General features: G+C 42.0%; 1 protein-coding gene across 1 annotated transcript in view; it reads right to left on the bottom strand.

Moving 5' to 3' along the window:
- Nucleotides 1–18,223, bottom strand: part of ARHGEF9 (Cdc42 guanine nucleotide exchange factor 9) — a 587,846-nt gene extending 569,623 nt beyond the window's left edge. The window contains exon 1 of the mRNA XM_073641046.1: nucleotides 17,968–18,223. The gene's annotated coding sequence lies outside the window, so the exon portion shown is untranslated. The remainder of the gene's footprint in view (nucleotides 1–17,967) is intronic.
- Between the last annotated feature and the right edge of the window lie 5,366 nt (nucleotides 18,224–23,589).

Genomic DNA, 23,589 nt, shown 5'->3' on the forward strand with positions numbered 1-23,589 from the left:
GATGGTGCAATTCAATGACGTCATTACACTGCCTCCGAAGGAACATCACCTGCTGCTGACTTCTCATAGGCCTGTGAAAATAATAAGTATTATGGGGGTAGGGAGCCAGTTGCTCTCTGCTCTGTAATACTTTTCAACTGGATGTGCATCAAAAGACATAGAGTGAAAAATAGTGATGGCCATTTGTGGAACTCCAGGTGCTCCAGGCCCAGTCCCATCATGGTCAGAAACTCTGTGACCATGATTGCTATGCGTTTGATAGTAGATGAGTCAATAAAATGACTAACCACAGATTTGTAAAACTCCCCTGACTCTCACTAACCATCTATACTATTCTTAGGTGCAGAATCTTCAGTGTATTCTATGAGATACTGCTCTACAATGCTTTGCTCATCCTACTGACAGGGAGAAACCTATTTCAAGCAGGCGGCAGAGGAAACAGACAATGGCATCAAATGAGATGCACTGAAACTATGCTATGTGGGAGTTAGGAGAAATTAGTTATATGTCCCTTATCTATGACTCGCTGAACACTTTAGTAGTCTGATGACTTGCAGACTCTGCTTCTATGCAAACTTAGAGGTAACGTGGCAAATAAAGTCTGTATTAGGAGAACCATACCAGAAATGACCCATCAAATAATCACAAGACAAATATGTCATAACACGTGAACATTACGACTACTTTAATTATTTTCTACTATGCACTGGTATACTGTATATTGGCATAAAATGCTGTGATGCTACTTTAAAGTAGTGTTGCAGGAAATATAGATTTTAAATATCTCAAACTGCTTTAAGCCAGTTAAAGAAATCATGCTCACCCTACCTAATCTCTGCTGGTCCTATTCTTATGCTTACCCAGTTCCTGCTGGTCTCTGATTTCGTGTCCTGTCCTCGAGACACCAAAAATGCCCACTCAGCCAATCACTGGCTGATTTGGATCACAGCTTTTTGGACCGTTGTGCCATTATATAGACACTAACTAACATGTATAGTAGCCTTCATAATGTCAGCAACATATAGTCTCTATCCTTCCAGACATATTGTATTGCCTATAGTGCCAACTTCATGATTAGGCACCACACGGCCATGCTGCTATCCTGTTGCTTCCTCCTCAGTGTATTGCATACATCCTCTCTTCTGATCTCAGTCAGTGGATATAGCATAGGAGAAGGCTGTAGATTGGGGGGATGCTGTTGCTGATCAGTATTGGTGGGACATCAATATGCACCCCCTAAAATCAGGAATAGGTGCAGTTCTGTAGAATAGCGGGCGATTGCTGGTGCTGCAGGAATATAAAAGCTTTGCAAACTTGGCATAATAGAAAGAGGCATTCCTGTACATATTCAGCTGGAAAATTTTAAAAACACCTATATTATAGAAGGTGAGCTAGCCACACATTATATACTCACTAAAAGTTTGGAGTATGTTTATGTCATGCAACTATGCAAGGGTCCCGATACCCCCCAGATTCTGACAGATAAACTATTGTAATCATCCCCATCTGAGACAGATCCATCGCTACGTAAACAATAAGCGATCAATGTCATTTATATTTACTATATAGCATACACGTTATTAAGAAATCTGATCTGCAGAGTGACTACTGCACCTTCACTGCAGTCACTGAGACACCAACGTAAAACCATTACAGTGCGGTGAACTTTGTAGACAAAATTTCCAGACCTTATAAGTCTCCCCTAACACACCATTGATCTGTGAGGTCCTGACGTCACTTCTGCAAACTATATCTACAAATACGATAACTGCTGGAAACTAGTACTACAACCACTGGCTACAAATAGATATTACGTTACAGGAAAATCACAATTATGAGCTCTCTAAAAGTTACATTTTTTTTAAAGAGGAACTTTGGTTTAGGTTCCCCACTTTGTAAAGTAATACCGTTTGCCTAAATGGTACTTACATTTGTAAAATGATACTTATACTTGTAAATACTACTTATGTAAGAATCTGTGTAAATCTGAGGAAAAACAATGATGCCATGTTTCATCAGATGCTATGCTACAAGGCTACCTCCGTTATACAGAGCTGTATGGCGACACCACACAGTGACACACTGTACCCTTGGATCCACAATATAGACCCACAAGAACTCTGTGGGGCTTCATGCAGACCTGAAAAAACACATTGACTCTACCTATTACAAAACAAAGCATGCCAGAGCCGGTATGTCACTCTCCACAATGAGAAAATGTTACCCCTTAGACTTCAGTCTAGAGCCGCTCACCTAGCCAAATCAGTTCTCATACTTTGCACTGACGAGGGGCAATACCCCGAAACATAATTTAATTTCCCAGAGGAGCATTGCACGGCAAATAAGCCTCCTTACAGTGGCATGCCAGGGCCGGTATGTCACTCTTCACAATGAGAAAACGTTACCCCTTAGACCTCAGTCCAGAGCCTCTCACCTAGCCAAATCAGATCTCTTACTTTCAACTGACGAGGGGCAATACCCCGAAACATAATTTCCCAGAGGAGCATTCCACAGCGAATAAGCCTCCTTACAGTGGCATGCCAAAGTCAGTACGTCACTCTCTACAAGGAGAAACGTTACCCCTTAGACCTCAGTCTAGAGCCTCTCACCATAAATCAGATCTCATTCTTTGCACTGACGAGGGGCAGCACCCAAAACACTGTGTCTGCAAATTGAGTTTCTGATTTGGCTTTTATCCTAAGTCATATTGCAAGGCTCATCAAAGGGTCAATAGTGACTTGTAGGATCACTGCTTCCAACAGGTGGCGCTATAGAGTTCTAGTCCTCTTCCTCTCTGATGAGGCAATTTTCAAAACAAAGCATGTAATATAAAAAGCTACACCTTTTTAGGCAGCATTTGTCAACTGCACAGGTTTTCTATCATCTGTAGCAGCGCCTCTGACTGGCTGCTTGCCAAGGTTTCGCTCCAGTGGTACATGAGACTTTTCTAATGAACTGAGAGTAACCAGGAAAATAAATGGAGACATGAATTCTTAAACGTGATGAAAAAGTAGAAAAACAGTTTAATAAAATATGATATAAGTAAAATAATACTGCAATGGTAAAATAAAGAATACAACCTTAAGACAAACCTTCACACTTGTATTATGCTATAACTATCATATGGAAGTGCCTATTTGTAAGTGCATATTTGGTTGACATTTGGCCACGATAGTTCATATCTATGGACATTGTTTGCAAAATACACAATTGCATAGTTAGTACATTTGTAATGGTAGCTGTGGAGAGGGATGACAAATTGGGAAGGTGGTTAATAGCTCACATCAACCACCATCCCAAGTTGTCATCCTGGTGATGATGGTTTTAGCTCATAGTCTTTATCAGCTACAATATATACATATAACATCTATCTACCTTATAATAAATAACTGTAACAATTCCATTCCACTCTCAGTGCTGATCTGTCGGTGTAGTGATTGACAGCTCAGTTGTCCAGTCTGGTGCAGGGGTGTGCTGAGCTGTCTGTGTAGTGATTGACAGCTCAGTTGTTCAGTCTGCTGCAGGGGTATGCTGAGCTGTCTGTGTTTTTATTGACAGCTCAGTTGTCTAGTCTGGTGCAGGGGTGTGCAGAGCTGTCTGTGTAGTGATTGACAGCTCAGTTGTCTAGTCTGGTGCAGGGGCGTGCTGAGCTGTCTGTGTTTTTATTGACAGCTCAGTTGTCCAGTCTGGTGCAGGGGCGTGCTTAGCTGTCTGTGTAGTGATTGACAGCTCAGTTGTCTAGTCTGGTGCAGGGGCGTGCTGAGCTGTCTGTGTTTTTATTGACAGCTCAGTTGTCCAGTCTGGTGCAGGGGCGTGCTGAGCTGTCTGTGTAGTGATTGACAGCTCAGTTGTCTAGTCTGGTGCAGGGGCGTGCTGAGCTGTCTGTGTTTTTATTGACAGCTCAGTTGTGCAGTCTGGTGCAGGGGTGTGCTGAGCTGTCTGTGTTGTGATTGACAGCTCAGTTGTTCAGTCTGATGCAGGGGTGTGCTGAGCGGTCTGTGTTTTTATTGACAGCTCAGTTGTCCAGTCTGGTGCAGGGGCGTGCTTAGCTGTCTGTGTAGTGATTGACAGCTCAGTTGTCTAGTCTGGTGCAGGGGCGTGCTGAGCTGTCTGTGTTTTTATTGACAGCTCAGTTGTCCAGTCTGGTGCAGGGGCGTGCAGAGCTGTCTGTGTAGTGATTGACAGTTCAGTTGTCTAGTCTGGTGCTGGGGCGTGCTGAGCTGTCTGTGTTGTGATTGACAGCTCAGTTGTTCAGTCTGGTGCAGGGGTGTGCTGAGCTGTCTGTGTTGTGATTGACAGCTCAGTTGTTCAGTCTGGTGCAGGGGTGTGCTGAGCTGTCTGTGTTTTTATTGACAGCTCAGTTGTCCAGTCTGGTGCAGGGGCGTGCTGAGCTGTCTGTGTTTTTATTGACAGCTCAGTTGTCCAGTCTGGTGCAGGGGCGTGCTGAGCTGTCTGTGTTTTTATTGACAGCTCAGTTGTCCAGTCTGGTGCAGGGACGTGCTTAGCTGTCTGTGTAGTGATTGACAGCTCAGTTGTTCAGTCTGGTGCAGGGGTATGCTGAGCTGTCTGTGTTTTTATTGACAGCTCAGTTGTCCAGTCTGGTGCAGGGGCATGCTGAGCTGTCTGTGTTTTTATTGACAGCTCAGTTGTCCAGTCTGGTGCAGGGGCGTGCTGAGCTGTCTGTGTTTTTATTGACAGCTCAGTTGTCCAGTCTGGTGCAGGGGCGTGCTGAGCTGTCTGTGTTTTTATTGACAGCTCAGTTGTCCAGTCTGGTGCAGGGGCGTGCTTAGCTGTCTGTGTAGTGATTGACAGCTCAGTTGTCCAGTCTGGTGCAGGGGCGTGCTGAGCTGTCTGTGTTTTTATTGACAGCTCAGTTGTCCAGTCTGGTGCAGGGGCGTGCTGAGCTGTCTGTGTTTTTATTGACAGCTCAGTTGTCCAGTCTGGTGCAGGGGCGTGCTTAGCTGTCTGTGTAGTGATTGACAGCTCAGTTGTCCAGTCTGGTGCAGGGGCGTGCTGAACTGTCTGTGTTTTTATTGACAGCTCAGTTGTCCAGTCTGGTGCAGGGGTGTGCTGAGTTGTCTGTCTGTCAATATTAGTACGCTAGTTAGTGATAAGACAATAAATTCAAACTTTAACATGAATAGACATGTAAGGTCATGAATTTATCAAATAATATTACAGCGTAAATAACTTAGATAACAAAGAGGCTATAAAAGCCAGTAAGTGACAAAATAGTAATGGTAATGAAGGCAACTGGATTTGCAATTGTTTGTGAAACTGAATAAAAACATGGTTAGGAAATAATATACGATCTGTGATAAACAGTTTGGATACTACGGATACACGGTGGTAAAAAAAAAATATCCATGGATGATGAACAGACTGAATAACATCATGGGTTATCTATTTATTATGCTTTGCTTACATAGCATCGATCATATTCTGCAGTGCTTAAGAGAAATCATTGCTGTCCCCATTGGGGCTCACAATCTAGATTTCCTATCAGTATGTCTTTGGAGTGTGGGGGTAAAAAGGTGTAATTAATATAAAGCAAAGTCTAAAGCCCCCCCATACACTTTAGATGGCTGTCAGCTGAATGATGGTACATCCAATTGTTTGGCCGGAAGCTCTCTTGACCTGTCACTTGCTTTTCCATGTGTGCCTGTGTTCTCTGTGAGAGGTCCACCGCCGGACGTTTGGGAGACCAAAAAGACTGGCGGTCCAAAATCAGACTCATCGGATCTTTATCTCCCTCAATATCAATATCATCAGTCTGGGGCCCCCATACACAGACTGTCTGCCAAATACCGGTGAACTTGGCCGACGTTAGCCTAATGTGTATGGAGGACTTTAAGAAGGAAAAAGAAGGTAACTATGACTGGTCATAAATTATACAAACCAGCACAATAGAAAAAACACTCAAAAGACCAAACATATAGTAAAGAGCAAAGTGGTTTCACAACAGAAATGAACAGGGAGTGTCTTTCAAGCATTTTTCAGAGATTTCTCAGCCGTTTTTTGAGCGAACCCACCCCCAAAAAATCTTCATAAAACTTTGTGTGCTCCTAGACTTATAGATCTAGATGCTGCTGAGTGGCTGCCACTATTATTTGGACATGTCTATGAGAGTAGCACTATTGTATGTGATTTTAACTATTTTAAGGCCATTGCTTAAGACTGAATTTTCTAGGTAATTTTATGTAGCTGTCACAAGTGTATACTGGATGCCATTACTATAGTGGTGCTGCACTAATGCATGGGCACAACAGTAGAAAATATTTACATGGTTGTACAATAATGCTTAGTCTGATTTTGGATACTAAAGACCACTGAATTAAAAGAAAGATTGTCCAAAATAATCTAATATAACATGTAATATTTAATTACTCCTTTCAAAAATTGACAATATGGAAATATTGAGAATATTCTGGTCAGTACATATGTTGGACAACTGCAGCATAAGCACAGGAATGTCACTATTAAATATGTTTTCGGAAACAAAGCTCCAAGCTATACAATGACAGGTCTCAACCTGCAGAACAAGACAGACAGAAAAGAGCGAACATGGTTTAAAATCATTTATAATTCATTATCCCATAGAAATTATTCATTATTATAGTTTTGGCTGCTATTCCTCTAACTAGTTACAGACTATAAGGATTGGAGCAGTATTAGTCGATTCATATGCAGATACTTTTATAGCAACAACATAGTCTGCAGCACTGTACACAGATTGTAACTGTTCACATCGGTCCATGTTTCCAACACCAGGTTTTAGCTATCTTATCTGAGAGCAGCATGAGGTAGAAAAAGAGACCCTGATTCCAACGATGTATTACTTAGATTACTGGGTGCAGCGATTTTTAGATGTAGCATGTAGCAGAGCTGAGAAAACTAACCTTGTCCACACCAGGCTGTGTATTTACATTGTCTATTGACAGTGAGCTGCTTATCACAGGAGGGGGCGGAGTCGGACTAGGGCTCACTTGAGCTCTAGTCTAGGCAATGATAATCTCCTGGTGATAAAACATTAATTGTATTGAAACAATAGCACACAGCCTTATAGGTGACACATACCTGAAATCTGTGTCTCAGCCCCTACCTCATGCCGCCCTCATATTAGATAGCAAAAACCTGCTGACAGATTCCCTTTAAGGTCCTCTTATAAAGGTTATTAATACAGGCAGATGTGGTGCTAACATTGATGATTTTTAGGCGCCCATAAATGATCCGATCAGCCAGAGAACAAATGTTTTGATCACTGCCACGTTTATATGGGACAATGATCGACCTTTGTAAATTGACCTCTGTCATCAGGTCAAAAGTGGCCAGTTTTTACTCATATTTTATTTCCACTTCTTCGCAGAGTATGCATTTTTATTTTAAAGTGCGCTATATGGTAAAAGAGATATATACCTTTTTATTTAGTGACATTTTTTAGGATCTTTACTAAGGGGGCGGTGCTCACAGGATCATTTGGGGGGAGTGTCTATAGGGGCTGCTTTGCATAAATACTCATCCCCTTGGGAAAGACCAGCAAACATTAGAAACAAATATCTCTGGAACCGTATGGCAGATTTACAAATAACAAAAAAAACTGATTACCCTGGGAAACAGCGGGAATAAAATAAGAGCAAAATCTGGACACTTTTGATTTGGTCATTTTTAACCCCTTTATGACCTTGGACATACTCATAGGTCCAAGGTCGCATCCCTGTACCCCATGCTGGCTCCGGCACTGAGCCCACACCTTTCCGGGGACATGACAGCTGATCTGATCCTCTGTTATGTGCTCCTAACGGCTGCGGGTGGAATCGCGATCCTCCCACGGCTGTTAGCATGTTAAATACCATGTTTAACATGGCCATGGAGGATGGACGTCACTAGTCCCGCCTATCGGCACCCGTGTCACATGGCATGACAACCTGGGGCGTGCAGGAGACCCCTGCGATTGTCATTTCCGGGATGCTATGAGTGCAGCCCAGCGGTCGGCGCGTATAGCAAGTGAGCACTTTTTTTACACACAGCAGGGCTGAAGCGGGAATAAGCCCTGCTATGTGTAACACAGGCGATCGAATGATTGCAGCTTCTAATCTCCCATGGAGACTATTGAAGCATGTGAAAAGTAGAAAAAAAATGTTTTTAAAAATATTAAAAAAATGTAAAAAATATAGTTCAAATCACCTCTTTTCGCCCCATTCAAAATAAAATGTAAAAAAAAATCAAATATACACATATTTGGTATTGTCGCATTCAGAATTGCCCGATCTATCAATATAAAAAATAATTAATCTGATCGGTAAACGGCGTAACGAGAAAAAAATCAAAACGCCAGAATTATGTTTTTTTGGTCACTGCAACACATTGCAATAACGGGCGATCAAAACATTGGATCTACCCCAAAATAGTATCAATAAAAACGTCAGCTCAGCATGCAAAAAATAAGCTCTCACTCGACCCCAGATCCTGAAAAATGGAGACGCTACGAATATCGGAAAATGGTGACTCTATTTTTTTTTTTCACCACTTAAATAAAAAAGAACCTATATATGTTTGGTATCTACGAACTCGTAATGACCTGGGGAATCATAATGGCAAGTCAGTTTTTGACTTTAGTGAACATTTGTGGAATTGCACTTTTTTGGCTATTTCACCGCACATTGAATTTTTTTTTCCCATTTTCCAGTACACGATATGTGAAAGCCATGGGGTCGTTAAAAAGTACAACTTTTCCCGCAAAAAAAACAGCCCTTACATGGCCATATTGACGGAAATATAACAAAAATATGGCTCTGGGTAGAAAGGGAGCAAAAAGCGAAAACGCAAAAACGGAAAAACCCAAGGTGGTAAAGGGGTTAAATTTCATAGGATTGTGGGCGAAAAATTGGAGAACTCAAAGAGATATAGTCAGTGTCAGTATTCCTTCAGTTTTATGTCCACATTCACTGAGATCAGCCACCTTAAATAACGATGAAACATCCAGGGTGTGAGACCATTATCGTGATTCGGAAAGTAGCTGCACCAATCACACAGACAGACACCAAGATGGATTATCAAAGGCTTGGCTGGGTAATATGGCAAGAGCAGGTCTTTTGAGACATTTTCCATGCCATTGTTTATACATACCATGCTAACTTCACATGTACAAAGCAAACAGAGTCGTGGGAAACTCATCTCTGGATATGTACCTATGTTCTGGAAATGGTCTGCAGCTGAGTATAATAATACACTGTGACAATGTGTGCGTCCATTGAAGAATGCATTATATGCCATTCCCTCATTGTGCCAACTTTAAGTATGTTTACTAGGTTGGAAGCCAGTGCTTGAATTTCAATGCTCTGATGTCACCTATTGTAAAGGGGAACTGAGATCATCTGATGGTGCAATGTGATAAGGCCTACAATGTGGGATTAGACTGGCTGCGGAGGAGCGGACTGGAATCAGGACAGAAACAAACCGGAACAATGCTCCAGCACAAGTAGCATCTATCACTGAGCAAATTACAGAAGGACCATAAAGGGAAGCTATCATCAGAAAATGCTCCATTGTTTAAATCAGGTTTTTGTTCTATATGTATTTTATAAAAAAAAATGTTACCAATGTGTTTATTTTCATATCATAATCCTGGTTAAAAAACAAAATTAGTAATCTTGCAATTTTCACACTGGCCACTGGGGATTTCTAGACTAAAACTTCATGACCTTTCAGGAAGAGTTTTCAGCAGGCTCCTTATCATCAGAGGTGGGATTACAACAGTTACATAGTTAATACAGTTGAAAAAAAGATAAGTATCCATCAAGTTCAACTGAGGGATGGTGTCACATCAGTGTCTGAACATACTGCTGCAAACTCTGCCCTGGCCACTAGGCGACGCCACACTAATTCTGCGGTTACTGCTGCATGTGGCTGTTTAGCTTTAAGATTGCTGATAATAATTATCCCTTTCCTTTCTACCCTGAGTTTTCCTGTAGTGAGCTGGCTCCTTTATACAAAAACCACAGCAGACCGTCTCTAGCTGCCAGTTATTTAGTTCACTCTGATCCATTGCTCCTGTTGTGCTCCTTTGTTTATCTCATTTTCTTACCTTGGCTTACTTTATGATTTTGTTCCTGATTCGACCGCTTGGTATTGACCTCTCATAACTACCCTTCTTGCCTCCAGCGTGCTCCACCGGTCAGCAGTTGACTCTTTGGCCCATGCCCAGTGGTCCCGGTGTAACTCCAGATCTCTGTATAGGGATTAAAGAATAAAGACCAGGCCAACCTCTTCACGGTACTAAATAAATTTAATTCTTTTAATATATCCTCATAACTTCAAGTGGTGTTCCCATCTCCAAGATCCTATCCCAATATGTAGTAGGTGTAATAATAATAATAATAATAATAATATTAGCAACTACTTCCACTTACAAATGTAGTAGTTTTTCTGACTCGTTCGCCATGTCTCTTTCCTCATATGCAGGCATTGCAGGACCTTAGGTATCCATGGTCACGGCGTTCAACACGCGGCACCACGGACCACCAGGTATCGTACTACCTATTGTCCCTATTATTCCTTTTTTATCATATTGATGCAGGATATACATAACTCAATGCCATGACTGTATGGAGTGATCATTTAGGCATTAACATCTTCACATACACGCGACATGAACAGCTATTAGCGTCATATGTGGACATAGACATTCACTTTGAACCTGTCTCAGTACCACCTCTATGGGCACATGAGTCTAGTAGCACCTATTTAACTACACTATATAAAATAACTATATAATGAATCACAGTCACACATAAGATACGTGCTATCAATCAATTGAGATATGAATTGATGATTCAGATATATGATGTTGTGCCACATAAATATAGGGGTATATGTGTATTCCCCAATGATTTTCATGGTAATGTGACCAGTACCATTTTACACATGGCTTTGTGTTTTATAACATTTGTATTTCTCTTTTGATACACACTAATTGTATTCTCCTTCTGTTAGTCCTTATCTATTACCGGTGGTGTCCGTCTGCTATGAATATTTGTTATGTATATCTTATACATAAGTATAAGTTGTTTTTATAGGATTTTATTATGTGTGTGTGCACTCTGGTTCTCAGTGCCACTATGTACCCATGAACCTCAATAAAGGGTTTTCTAACTGATATATGGAGTTTTGATTCCACTTAATGACAGTGCTTTAGTTTTTTTTCTCTTTTGGTATCCAGTAAGAAAATTGCCAGATTAATGGTTTTGTTTCCTAACAAAAACGTCACAAAAATTTGATTTAAACAATTTGTCATTCATTATCAGTTGATAACGTGTTTAAGCTTCTGGGCATTTAATAGGCCTTTTATGTTAAAGGTTATACTTCTTAAAATGTAGCTTTATTCTTGCTTCACTTGAAGGAGCATGATGGAAGAAGTCATCATTGGGTGTCTATAGACTGGTATCCCACCGATACTAAGAATTAAGGACCCCAATGTTCTCTGTGCTCTTCCAAATATTAAACCCCTTTCTCTATCAGTGCATAGATCGCAGAATCTCTGAACATTTGTTCACCACTTCTTCAATTCTAATCAATAATTCTGTAATGTATACTTGTATTGGCTCCTTCAGATCACAGGTGATGATGACCTATCCTCCTTGTTTTAAAGGTTACAAAAAAAATACATTTTTTAGCAATACCCTAATATGTAACTGGTAATAGTAACGAGAATGCTCCTTAAAGGGTCGCCATTTATTTTTTGTACTAATATGGTGATCCATATTCAATTATTGTACATGAAAAGGAGCAGATTTTTCCATTTAGGAGTTCATACTGGGTGACAAATCCTATATGAGTTCTAATGGCAGTCATATTTATTGTCATTTGGGGTCCTCCTGTGCCATGGACAATAAACTGTCCGTAAGGAGATTCAATCAGCAATATATCAAGTGGATGTGTGCTCAGTAAATATTATTTACATCTTCTCATCATCTTTATTTCAATCCCCCACATGCAACTTACATTATAGTCTCTAGCACTTCTCCTCTCATTACAATGTACAATGGTATTTCTACTTTCATTTGTTGGATACATGGATAGGTGTTGTTTTTCTGTCATCTTCCACTATACTTTTAGTCTCAGTACTATACCGTAATAATAAACCCCTTTAAATGTGTAGTTAGAGCTTTAAAGAATTTTTCTCTTTAAATTAAATGGTTAAATTAAATCTAGAATTCAGAAATATATGTAAATATCTTTACTAAACTATCTATACAAGAAATTCACAACTTACAAAAATCTCTAAAAACACCCCAATAAAAACGCTAGGTCAGTGGATCATGTACAAACATGGCAACAACTAAAATATCAAATACAGCAATATAGCAAAATATACTACAAAATAGGGTAAAATACTTCATTAATTCAGGGCAAAGTGTATCATGTACATAATAACAGTCAATATGAATGTCAACATAAAAAATGCCATGTTCAGCAAATTCAAAACCAAGCAAACCAAGCACCATGCCTGCCACCTGTAGCCGTACAGTCCAGTACCCCAAATCACGTTTCACGTAGTGCTTCATCAGGGGGGAACTAAAGTAGTGCTGACTGCCTCCTTAAATAGCGCACGACTAATATAGTCCTCTTACTGGTCCTCTATATGGCAAAATTCCAAGTGTTCCGGTCATCCATCTTCCTACATTACACCCAGCACCCTAGAAATCTAGAAAGAGACTTCCAGTGCAAGGGTGTTAGGGATGTCATGCACAAATACCTGTAGGGTTCCATGTACCATATTACTATTGGGCACCACAGTATTTGTCAGCAGTGTTGAGAAGTAATAATATGACACACAGAAAAAAGCTGTGCACATGACTAGTGTGACATTATCCCTCCGATGCTGCAGAGGCAAAGCTATGCTTGTAGCAACAAATTCATGCCATTGGTGCAACGATGCCACTGGTCTGAACTGTCAATCAATAAGGAAAGCATAGCCACCTGGCAAGCAGGAAGATGGGAGACTGGGGAATGGTATGCTCTTCAAGAATGAAAATGATGCATTCCCTTTAAATCAACTCTGCACCACATACACAAAATTTGCCTATATATTATTAATGTATAGACACCAAACCTGTGTCTTCCTTTTAATCCCTACTGTTGCTCTTACCAATTCTGGGTCCACTTTCTCTTTGACCAAAATGGTTGTCACAGTCACTGTAAAAAGTATGACCCACGGCCACCCCACGCTTCTCTGACATGGGATAGACCAATGCAAATGATGGACCAAAGGCGACTAGCACCAGTGATAATAAAAAGGATGGCACCAGGTATTTGTAAAGTATGGGCAAATTTTGTGTCAGGGATGGAAGACTTCACCTTGAGATGGTCAACATGAGTCACCATGAAAGTCCAACTTAAGCGGCGTTTTACTATATGGTTATAAAGGTAAAAACAAAAAAAGCTACATAATATACCTTTTTTCTAGCGTACATACTATAGGTCAGCAATAAGTATGCAGCAATCTCCTTTCTGTCTTGTATCTCAAAAGTGACAAAGTCACTAGTAAAGTACTGGATGGGAGATATGTATCATTGAGATTATTAGCTTCAGTGATATGAAACTAGGGAAATTGTTCCAGCAGATTAAGTGCTGAGAGGGTTAATCAGCCATTTTTAGGGCTATGTATTTTTGTGAACAGTTGAAGAGTGGGTAGGAGTCTGCTCACCATATCTCCACCGCAGGTGTTTAAAAGGTAAATAGACAGCCGTCTGAGTCATTCAGTGGTCGGTATGCCTGGAGGCAGAAGCTCCAGAGAAGTGTTTTTGCTAAACAGTGCTGAATCTTGTTGTTGTATGCTGAGTGGTCTGATCCCTGCAGCCATATGAACTGTGCTATACGTTACCTTTTCTTCCCTTTATGCCAGAAAGGCCATGTTTATTTTGTTGAACCCTGCACTGGTTTATGCCATGTTTTAATAAACCAGCAGAAGATTAAAACAAGAAATGTTCCTGTGTCTACCTCTGAGAGCAGCCGAATGAGCCAATCTACTACACAACCTACTGAGAGAGCAACAGAAGAGAAAGGAGCAGAAGATACACTATAGTGCACTCTAATATGATGATCCAAGATATCCGCTGATACCTCTAGTTAGTTACCCAGTGTGAATCAAGTCTTACCCCACAAAAGAATTCACAAATCCTAAACATTGAGGACACTAAAATATAAATTATAATATAACAATATATAAATAAAATGTTGTCATTGGCTACTTTCTTACGTTACATATTTTATCAATCTTGTTGTAAGCACATACTATTGAGTGGAATTCCTCTATAAACTTTAGGGGAAATAGGTTTATGACCTATTGTTCAGCTTCCCATTTAAAGGCCTTTAGTATTAACTACTTGCTTGCTGACAAGAATACAAGGTTGCTTACAGGATCTGCAGCTTTTTAAAACAGCTAAAATTGTGCTTCATGCTCACGTACTCTGGAAAACGGAAGCCGGTTGGGAGAGGACTGCTCAAAATGTCTTTGTTGACGTTAATAACAACTCCCCTAATGATTTAAGTCTTTGTGTTCAAACGCTGGAAGGAACTCATTGTTGTAGTGTTATAAGTTCAGCACATATATATAGCAGTTCACACAGTCATTCCTATGCACATAAGCAATTTAGGGAAGCAGAACAAAATATTTTATAAATCTTTAACTAGTCGAACCTTTACATTTATGATGTTACAAAAAATTTTGATAATTGTTACAATAACCACAGACGGAATCTAGAAGTTAATCATCCAACAAAGGATGAAAGGGTCACCAGTGTAACGGGATTTGTCTTGGTTCCTGTTCTTATTAAGTTCCTGCAAATCAAAAATAAGAACTATTTTTTCCCCTTCTGCAAGCATTGATTTATATGTATACTGTCTACAAAGATTAGATTTAGGAACAAAGGAACTGGGTAACCAATGCAATCCTTTCTGTGAGTAGATGAATGGGCATCTGCCATGGCTCAATGAAAAAGTTAAATGTCTTTTTGACTTGATTGACTGGAACCATAAATCTTACTGACTTTGTCTATACCCTGTATTTTTTGTTTTAGAGAGTCAATAAACCTGCATTAAAAAATCTAGCCCCTCTCTCCAGAGTCCTAATTTACAACAAATGAAGTATGCATTCATGCCCATCTCTTTTGTGCTTGCCGGTTTTGTGTAGAGCCATTACAAGGTGCAGACAAAGTTCTAACACATGGATTTTAGATACATAATATTAAAACTTTAGCCAGCTTAACTTTGCTAACATTTTCTTTTTCACAACGACAATTTTTATTCACAATGACTAATGTTACACCCAGATTAACAGGGCCGGTTCCTATAATTTGTTTTTACAATATGTGCTTCCCTGAATAAAAAAAAATGGCTAATATAATACTTGCGACATGTCCCTCTTATAATGTTAGAATTGTTTTTCACATAAGTGTAATAAAGTCCTCACCATAGGCAATGACTGAACAGATTTCTACTGTGAAATATCAATATTTACCTGCTTATCGATTATGAAACAGTTTACATCATTCAGTACTTTTAATTAGTAATAAGTTAATTAAAGGGGTTGCCCCATCAAAAACAAATGTCATCTATCCGCACTATAGATGATGAATGTATGATCTGACCTCTGAGACCCCTTATAATTATGAAAAAGGATGTAAAAAAGACTCCATTATAAATAGAGCGTGAGTGCACTGCACACACATGACCACCACTTCATTCACTTCAGTGGCTCTATTGAAAGTGGTTGTGTGCATTCATGACCTCCGATCACACAGACATTGATTGAAGTGGTAGTCAGCCATGCGCGTTCCATTCTCACAGGGGACTTTGAGACCCCTGTTTAAATGGTGGCTGGGGTCCCAGTGGTTGAACAACCAGCACTCATACATTGATCCCTTATCCAGCATTAAGTTGCTTTTCTTGTTTATTTATAAACAATTTATGTGTATTTATAAACAAATGTTAACATTTACTATGGCGCCAACCAAAAACAATGACATTTACTATGGTGCCTCCCAGCAACAATGTAAATTGCCTCTTCAGAGAGGAAGAGAACTAGAACTCTAGTGCCACCTATTGGAAGTAGCAATCCTAAAAGCCAATATTGACCCTTTAACAAGCCTTGTCACATGACTTAGGATAAAAGCCAGAACCAGAAACTCAATTTACAGACACTGTGTTTCGGGGCACTGCCCCTCGTCAGTGCAAAGTGTGAGTTCTGGTTTGGCTGGGTGAGAGGCGTCAGACCGGTGTCCAAGCGGTAACATTTCTCCTTGCTGAGAGTGACATGTTAAGCATGTCAAGGAGAGGAGACTTTTTAAGCCGCAATGCTCCTCTGGGAAATATGCAAATTGCCTCTTCAGAGAGGAAGAGGACTAGAACTCCAGTGCCACAACAATGATATTTACTATGGCGCGTCCCAACAACAATGACATTTACTATGGCACATACCAACAACAATGACATTTACTATGGCGCCTCCCAACAACAATGACATTTACTATGGCTCCTACCAACAAGAATGACATTTACTATGGCTCCTCCCAACAACAATGACATTTACTATGGCTCCTACCAACAAGAATGACATTTACTATGGCTCCTCCCAACAACAATGACATTTACTATGGCTCCTACCAACAAGAATGACATTTACTATGGCGCCTCCCAACAACAATGACATTTACTATGGCGCCTCCCAACAACAATGACATTTACTATGGCTCCTACCAACAAGAATGACATTTACTATGGCTCCTCCCATCAACAATGACATTTACTATGGCTCCTACCAACAAGAATGACATTTACTATGGCGCCTCCCAACAACAATGACATTTACTATGGCGCCTCCCAACAACAATGACATTTACTATGGCAGCTACCAACAACCATGACATTTACTATGGCTCCTACCAATAACTACATTTACTATGGCTCCTACCAACAACGACATTTACTATGGCTCCTACCAACAACGACATTTACTATGGCTCCTACCAACAACGACATTTACTATGGCTCCTACCAACAACGACATTTACTATGGCTCCTACCAACAACGACATTTACTATGGCTCCTACCAACAACGACATTTACTGTGGCTCCTACCATCAACGACATTTACTATGGCTTCTACCAACAATGACATTTACTATGGCTCCTACCAACAACGACATTTACTATGGCACCTACCAACAATGACATTTACTATGGCTCCTACCAATAACAATGACATTTTCCTTACTTTTCAATTGAAGAGGGCCTAGTTAGACATTCAGATGTAATGCTACAAGGAAAAGTGCTAATGAATAAAAGAATTAAAGGGCAGCATGGTGGCTCAGTGGTTAGCATTGTAGTTTTGCAGCACTTGGGTCCTGGGTTCAAATCTCAGCAAGTATAATGTCTGCAAGGAGTTTGTATGTTCTTCCCATGTTTGTGTGCGTTTTCTCCGGTTTCCTCCCACACTCCAAAGACATACTGATAGGGAAATTAGATTGTGAGCCCCAATGGGGACAGTGATGATAATGACTATAAAGTCCTATGGAACATGATGGTGCTATATAAGAAATGTATAATAATAAAGGATGGTTACGTCACACAAGTCTGACATTGAGTGTCATGTGTGACCCTAAACAAAGCTGTGCACAGACAAACAGTGAAAGCCATAGATTAAGTAAATGCATCAGTTCATAAGAACGACAGCATTGATGCATGAGCCCAAAAGTATTCCTGGTATTTGTGATCAGATGCCGGAATAGCCCATGTCCACATCTGTAAACGATACATTGACACTGACACATATAACAACTGTGCTCTGAATTCTGTTTAGAACTTTCCCAACTTGATAGAATGTGGTTGAATTGTCGGACTCATGTGGAGCAGGATAAGCCAGGACTCTCTGTAATAAGACTCAATCATCATACGCACATACACATTACCTCACGAGATGAAGCAGCTCCGCCACAAGCTGTCAGGGATAGGTCTGCATATTTGCTGTCAATCACAGACTGGCAGCTCCAGCTTGTCTGAGACCCAGCGACACTGTAATCACTGCTTGACCAGCACTGCCAACACCATCAGCTGCACTGCATCATCCTGGTAATTCCAACAATTGCCACCAAAAGTTTTCTTCTTCTAATCCATACAACAATCCTGTATGTGAACCAATGTAGAGGTAAAGAAATGCAAAAATGGCAAAACTATATCAAAAGGAGTTTAGTAGTAAGAAGGTCAAAAGAGATGAATTAATAATAACAAGAGGCCAGTGTAATCCAGGGAGAGGAGTCCACGTGTTTTCAGCCAGGAGCTTCAGCTCTGGGATGAGGAACAGGAGTGGGAGTTGAAGCCAGGGGTGTGGAGTTGAGAGCTGCCTGACATGAAATGGATCTTGTTTCCAGGCTCAGGGCAGGGCTGCTGCTCTGAGATCAGACACTGAGCATAGCCTGCTCTCACCTCACCAATGGCAGAGCGCTCAGCGCCGAGTATGTCATCAGGCCCTAATCAGGAATCTCCAACTGCACAGTCAAAACTTCCTCTCCGAAGAATAAGCTCATGTGCTTTGTTTTTTTTACATTTTAGGCTGGTGACACCGCGGCTACTGTCGGTCATTGTTTTCTGTAAGGTGACTTTTCAATAGCTGTTTCTTACTTCGCAGGATGTCCAGCACAAGCCCCTACACGGGGATATCGCTCCAAATAGAATTAGGGTACGAAATGCTGCAGATTTTAGGTGAATCTTTACTTACGGATTTGCAGAGGTAAAATCCGCAGTGAAATAAAGTAGCCGGTGAATGGAGGAAATTTTACAAAACAGAGACTAAACTGCAATGCAGATTTCTAAATCCGCAGCCAAATACGCACTTGCAGATTATCTAAACTTTAAAAATAAAAATATTAAAAATCACAATACTTTACCAATTTTCAGCAGACATTTCCCAGGTACTGAATGATCTTTGTTTTCAGGGCTCCGTTGATGACGTGTCTTCCTTGATACACATCTTCACTGGATCTGTTAAAACAGGGACCAGCAGGGAGGACCATGGATGCATTGTCACAGGAGCAGAACACTAGTAAGGAGAATATCCAACTTTTTTTATATATATTAGACATCAGGATTTGAAATCCACAGCAGAAATTCACAACAAAATTTATACCAAAATCCATAAAATATGGTGCAGATTTGGTGCAGATTTCCCTGTGGATTCTTGGATGGATTTGGGGCCTCAGGCTGCGTTCACACACAGCGGCCATGCTGCTGCTTTTAACCACAGTGGCACAAAGCTGCCAGGGTTAAAAACCATCATAATGTCTGCATGGTTTTGCAAATGAAACACCAGTAGAAAGACTGCAGCGGCACAGAGCTGCACACAACTTGCTAGCCCTCATGGTTTCCACCTTTGTACGCTAGTATTTTGCATCAAAAGCAGTAAATATCTCAGTAAACCTCTATTTAAGCAAAGGGTTTAGCTCTATAGTAATAGTGGCATACTTGAGTAAGGAGGTTCCATAGGACAGACCTAAATTTGCCCCCATTATAGTGCTAGTATTTTCCCCCAGAATAAAGGAACTGGCGTTTGTTTCCCTCTCCACACCATTTTGGGGGACATCCCCTTGATTGCAACAATGCAGTTCCAAAGTCAATGAGTGACCCCACAGGTTCTCACCCCAAGTAGCAAAGGAGAACCAAAAGTAGGACTAGAAGTCATCATAACAGTGGGAACAATAATCATTTACTCAAACAAAATCATTTGATTCATTAGGAAATGTGAGTAGACATGTTTAAACATGTGAATTTATTGATCATTGATTGTTATAAAAGGATTGTGACATTTATTTGCCTTTCTGAGAAGTTGGTTGAACATACTAGTAATGATTTTATATTTTGTGATCAAATATGGAAGAAATGATTCAGATAACTACAATTTCCCATTTCGGTTCTGATTTACAGGATTGATTTATTCATCTGTGTAAGGAAAACATAGAATAATGAGACAACTGGGCAATATCTTGTGCATCAGCTCAAAAAACTAACCAACATGCTTAAAGGGACACTATACTGGTAATTTAAGAAACAAAAAACTATTTACAGTGATGGCCAAATCTACGCAAATCATAGTGATTAGCATCTGGAAATAAATTAAAATAGATAACAAGAAAAACACACCGGATCTCTGTTAGATCACCAGAAAAGGTCACACAATGAAATAAAAACATCTGTTTATTTAGTTAATATTTAAAAATGGGAAATTGCTATATAGTGCCTGAATCTAAACACAATAAGTATTCTTATATACGACTATCCTGTAATATCCAAATGACCAAATGAATATGAGGAAATAGTGCAGTATGAGATTCTTTATTGTGTTTGCTGTTTGCATTCTTTATGCACTGTATAGTCAAGAAATAAATTTTTAATAGGAATAAATAAAAGTTTTAAGTTTGTTTACAGAGCTCTGCATTTTTTTTCCATTATTTACTATATTTATTTATGTTATCATTTTCTGCAAAAAATATAAAGTTCACAGGTGATGCACTGGACAAACCTGGAAAGGCAAAAACCTGGATATAGCAAGTGTAATGGGTTTACAGTGACAGTAGTAGCATAGCTACCTGGGGGGCAGAGGGGGGCGGGCGCCCCGGGCCCCGCATTCTGAGGGGGCCCACCCGGAATTACACTATTGTAACTGTAGCGGCATGAGCAGCGCGCCGCTACAGTTTGACTCCAGTCAGAGCAGGGAGACTCGATGTCCCTGCACTGCCTGGCGGCCGCTTTGGGGCCCTTGAGCAGGAGGGGGGCCCCGGTGCCAGCATTGGGCCCCCCCCACCATTCACCGCGAGCTCAGTGATGGGAGAAGGAGCGACGCTCCCTCTCCCATCAGTCCCCATAGCGTCCTCTGTGTCTGCCGTCACTGACGTCATCACTTGGCGCCCGGCCCGCTGTGCTGAAAATGTGTGCGGGCCGGGCGCTCAGAGCAGCGGGGGAACTAGGAGGAGAGAGGTGAGTATTGTGCTTATTTATTTATTTTTTCTTATGGGGAGGATTATGCTACAGGAAGCCTATGGGGGTGGGGGGATAATGCTACAAACTGCCAATGGGGGGTGGGGGGATTATGCTACAGACTGCCTATGGGGGGATTATGCTACAGACTGCCTATGGGGGATGGGGGGATTATGCTACAGACTGCCTATAGGGGAGATGGGGGTATTATTCTACAGACTGCCTATGGGGGGTGGGGGGGATTATGCTTCAGACTGCCTATGGGGGATGGGGGGGATTATGCTACAGACTGCCTATAGGGGGGGCGGTTATTCTACAGACTGCCTATGGAGGGTGGGGGATTATGCTACAGACTGCCTATAGGGGGGTGGGGGGATTATTCTACAGACTGCCTATGGGGGTGGGGGATGATGCTACAGACTGCCTATGGGGGGTGGGGGGGATTATGCTACAGACTGCTTATGGAGGGGTGAGGGGATTATGCTACAGACTACCTATAGGGGGTGGGGGGATTATTCTACAGACTGCCTATGGGGGGTGGGGGGATTATGCTTCAGACTGCCTATGGGGGGGTGGGGGGATTATGCTACAGACTGCCTATGGAGGGGTGGGGGGATTATGCTACAGACTGCCTATGGGGGGTGGGAGGATTTTGCTACAAACTGCGTATGGGGGGTGGGGGGATTATGCTACAGACTGCCTATGGGGGGTATTATACTACAGACTCTGCCTATGGGGAATGCATTATACTATATTGAGTACTATCTGGCGCATTATACTATATGGAGGTTATTTATACAGTGTGAGGATTACAGTTAGGGTCATACAGTGTGGGAGATCATATGGGGTCTTTGCACAGTGTAGGGGCCATCATACAGTGTGGGAGATAATGTGGGGTCTTTGTATATTGTGGAGGCCATCATACGGTGTGGGAGATAATGTGGGGTCTTTATACAGTGTGGGGGCCATCATACAATGTGGGAGATAATGTGGGCTCTTTGTGCAGTGTGGGGGCCATCATAAGGTGTGGGAGATTATGTGGGGTCTTTGCACAGTGTGGGGGCCATCATACAGTGTGGGAGATTATGTGGGGTATTTGTATAGTGTGGGGGCCATCATACAGTGTGGGAGATAATGTGAGGTCTTTGCACAGTGTGGGGTCCATCACCCAGTGTTGGAGACATCAGTTTGGAGGCTACTAAGGGGTCAGTATACTGTGTGTTGGGTACTATACAGTGAGGGGGCATTATACTGTGTATAGGAGAGCATCATACTGTGTATAGGAGAGCTGTATAAGGGGGAGACTCAGGACAGTATTAAATGTTAAGTGGGCACTTATTGTTATAGGGGAACTCAGGTTATTGTGACTGTCAAAGGGGCAAATGTAGCACCCTGAGGATTCGGCTGCTACAGGGGTATTGCGCCTCAACCCAGAGGTGTGATATTCCACTCCCGGGTAAGGATGGAGTGTGGAACTGAGCTCAGTCAGCTGCATGCACTACACACATCCCATTTCCGAGGAGCAGACCAACGGTACTCCCACTTAGAAATGTGCAGGTACGACCGAGTCTGTTCCTGGCTGGAGTGGGAGGGGGGTGGTACATCCCAGTAGTGTAGGGGCAGATAGGGGGAGCAGCCTGGGTAAAGATAGGAGCTCATTGGGTGCTGGTCACCTGAGCTCACACATAGAGGGAGTATATAAGGTGGGCACCATCTAAGATCAGGGTCAGTCTGCCACAGTCAGTCAGTCTGTGAGAAGTCAGAGGAAGAGGAGCAGAGCAGCCCCAGAGAGAGTGAGAGAAGAGAGAAAGAGAGACCCAGAGGGGGAAACAAAAAGGAACTCTGAGAACCCACATACAAACACAGGGTGAAGAGTTGGCAATAGGGTACCGGATCCCAAACTGGTGGGGGCTAAAGCATACCTCAGCCAGAGACCGGAGGCCGTGGGCAGGATCTGCCACGGCCACCCACCACATCCACCCTGAAGGCAAACCACGTGTAGGGTCAGGGAACCCAAGGCCAAGGGTCTCCCAACAGAAGGCCCGAGGGAGCTGGACCTAGGTGGATCCCTGGTGGGGACGGCCAGAAGAAAGGACAAGAAGGAGGGCTCAGGGACATGCTCCGGACTTGCTTGGGGGTTGGCTGAATCCAGGACCTGGTGGACGCAGCACGGCTCGGGTGGTCACTCAAGGCCGGAGTGACCGGAATATCTGCAGTAAGTAAACACCCTGAACTGCACAACCCGACTCTGTCTTTAATTACCATCATCCCTGCACCACCACAACCCCCATCCTCTGCACCTGACCCCCTGAGGCCATACCCCTCCCGTTGGGGGTTATACTACCTAGCTGCACAAACACCATCAGCCTCAGCGGACCCTGCTGCAGCGGCGGCCGTAGTGACCGCAATCCAACGGGTGGCGTAGTCGACATAAAGAACTTTGTAACATCTGTAGGACTGCCACATACTCTGAGCTTGACACCCTGGGCACGGACCGGGTCACAGCCACTCGGAGACTACAACCCCCATCTGATCCGGCTCCGGGTATTCCCCTAAAGAATATG

The sequence above is a fragment of the Phyllobates terribilis genome, unplaced genomic scaffold (assembly GCF_046119375.1).
Source record: "Phyllobates terribilis strain yellow unplaced genomic scaffold, ASM4611937v1 Scaffold_7__3_contigs__length_470593459, whole genome shotgun sequence".
NCBI classification, from domain to species: domain Eukaryota; kingdom Metazoa; phylum Chordata; class Amphibia; order Anura; family Dendrobatidae; genus Phyllobates; species Phyllobates terribilis.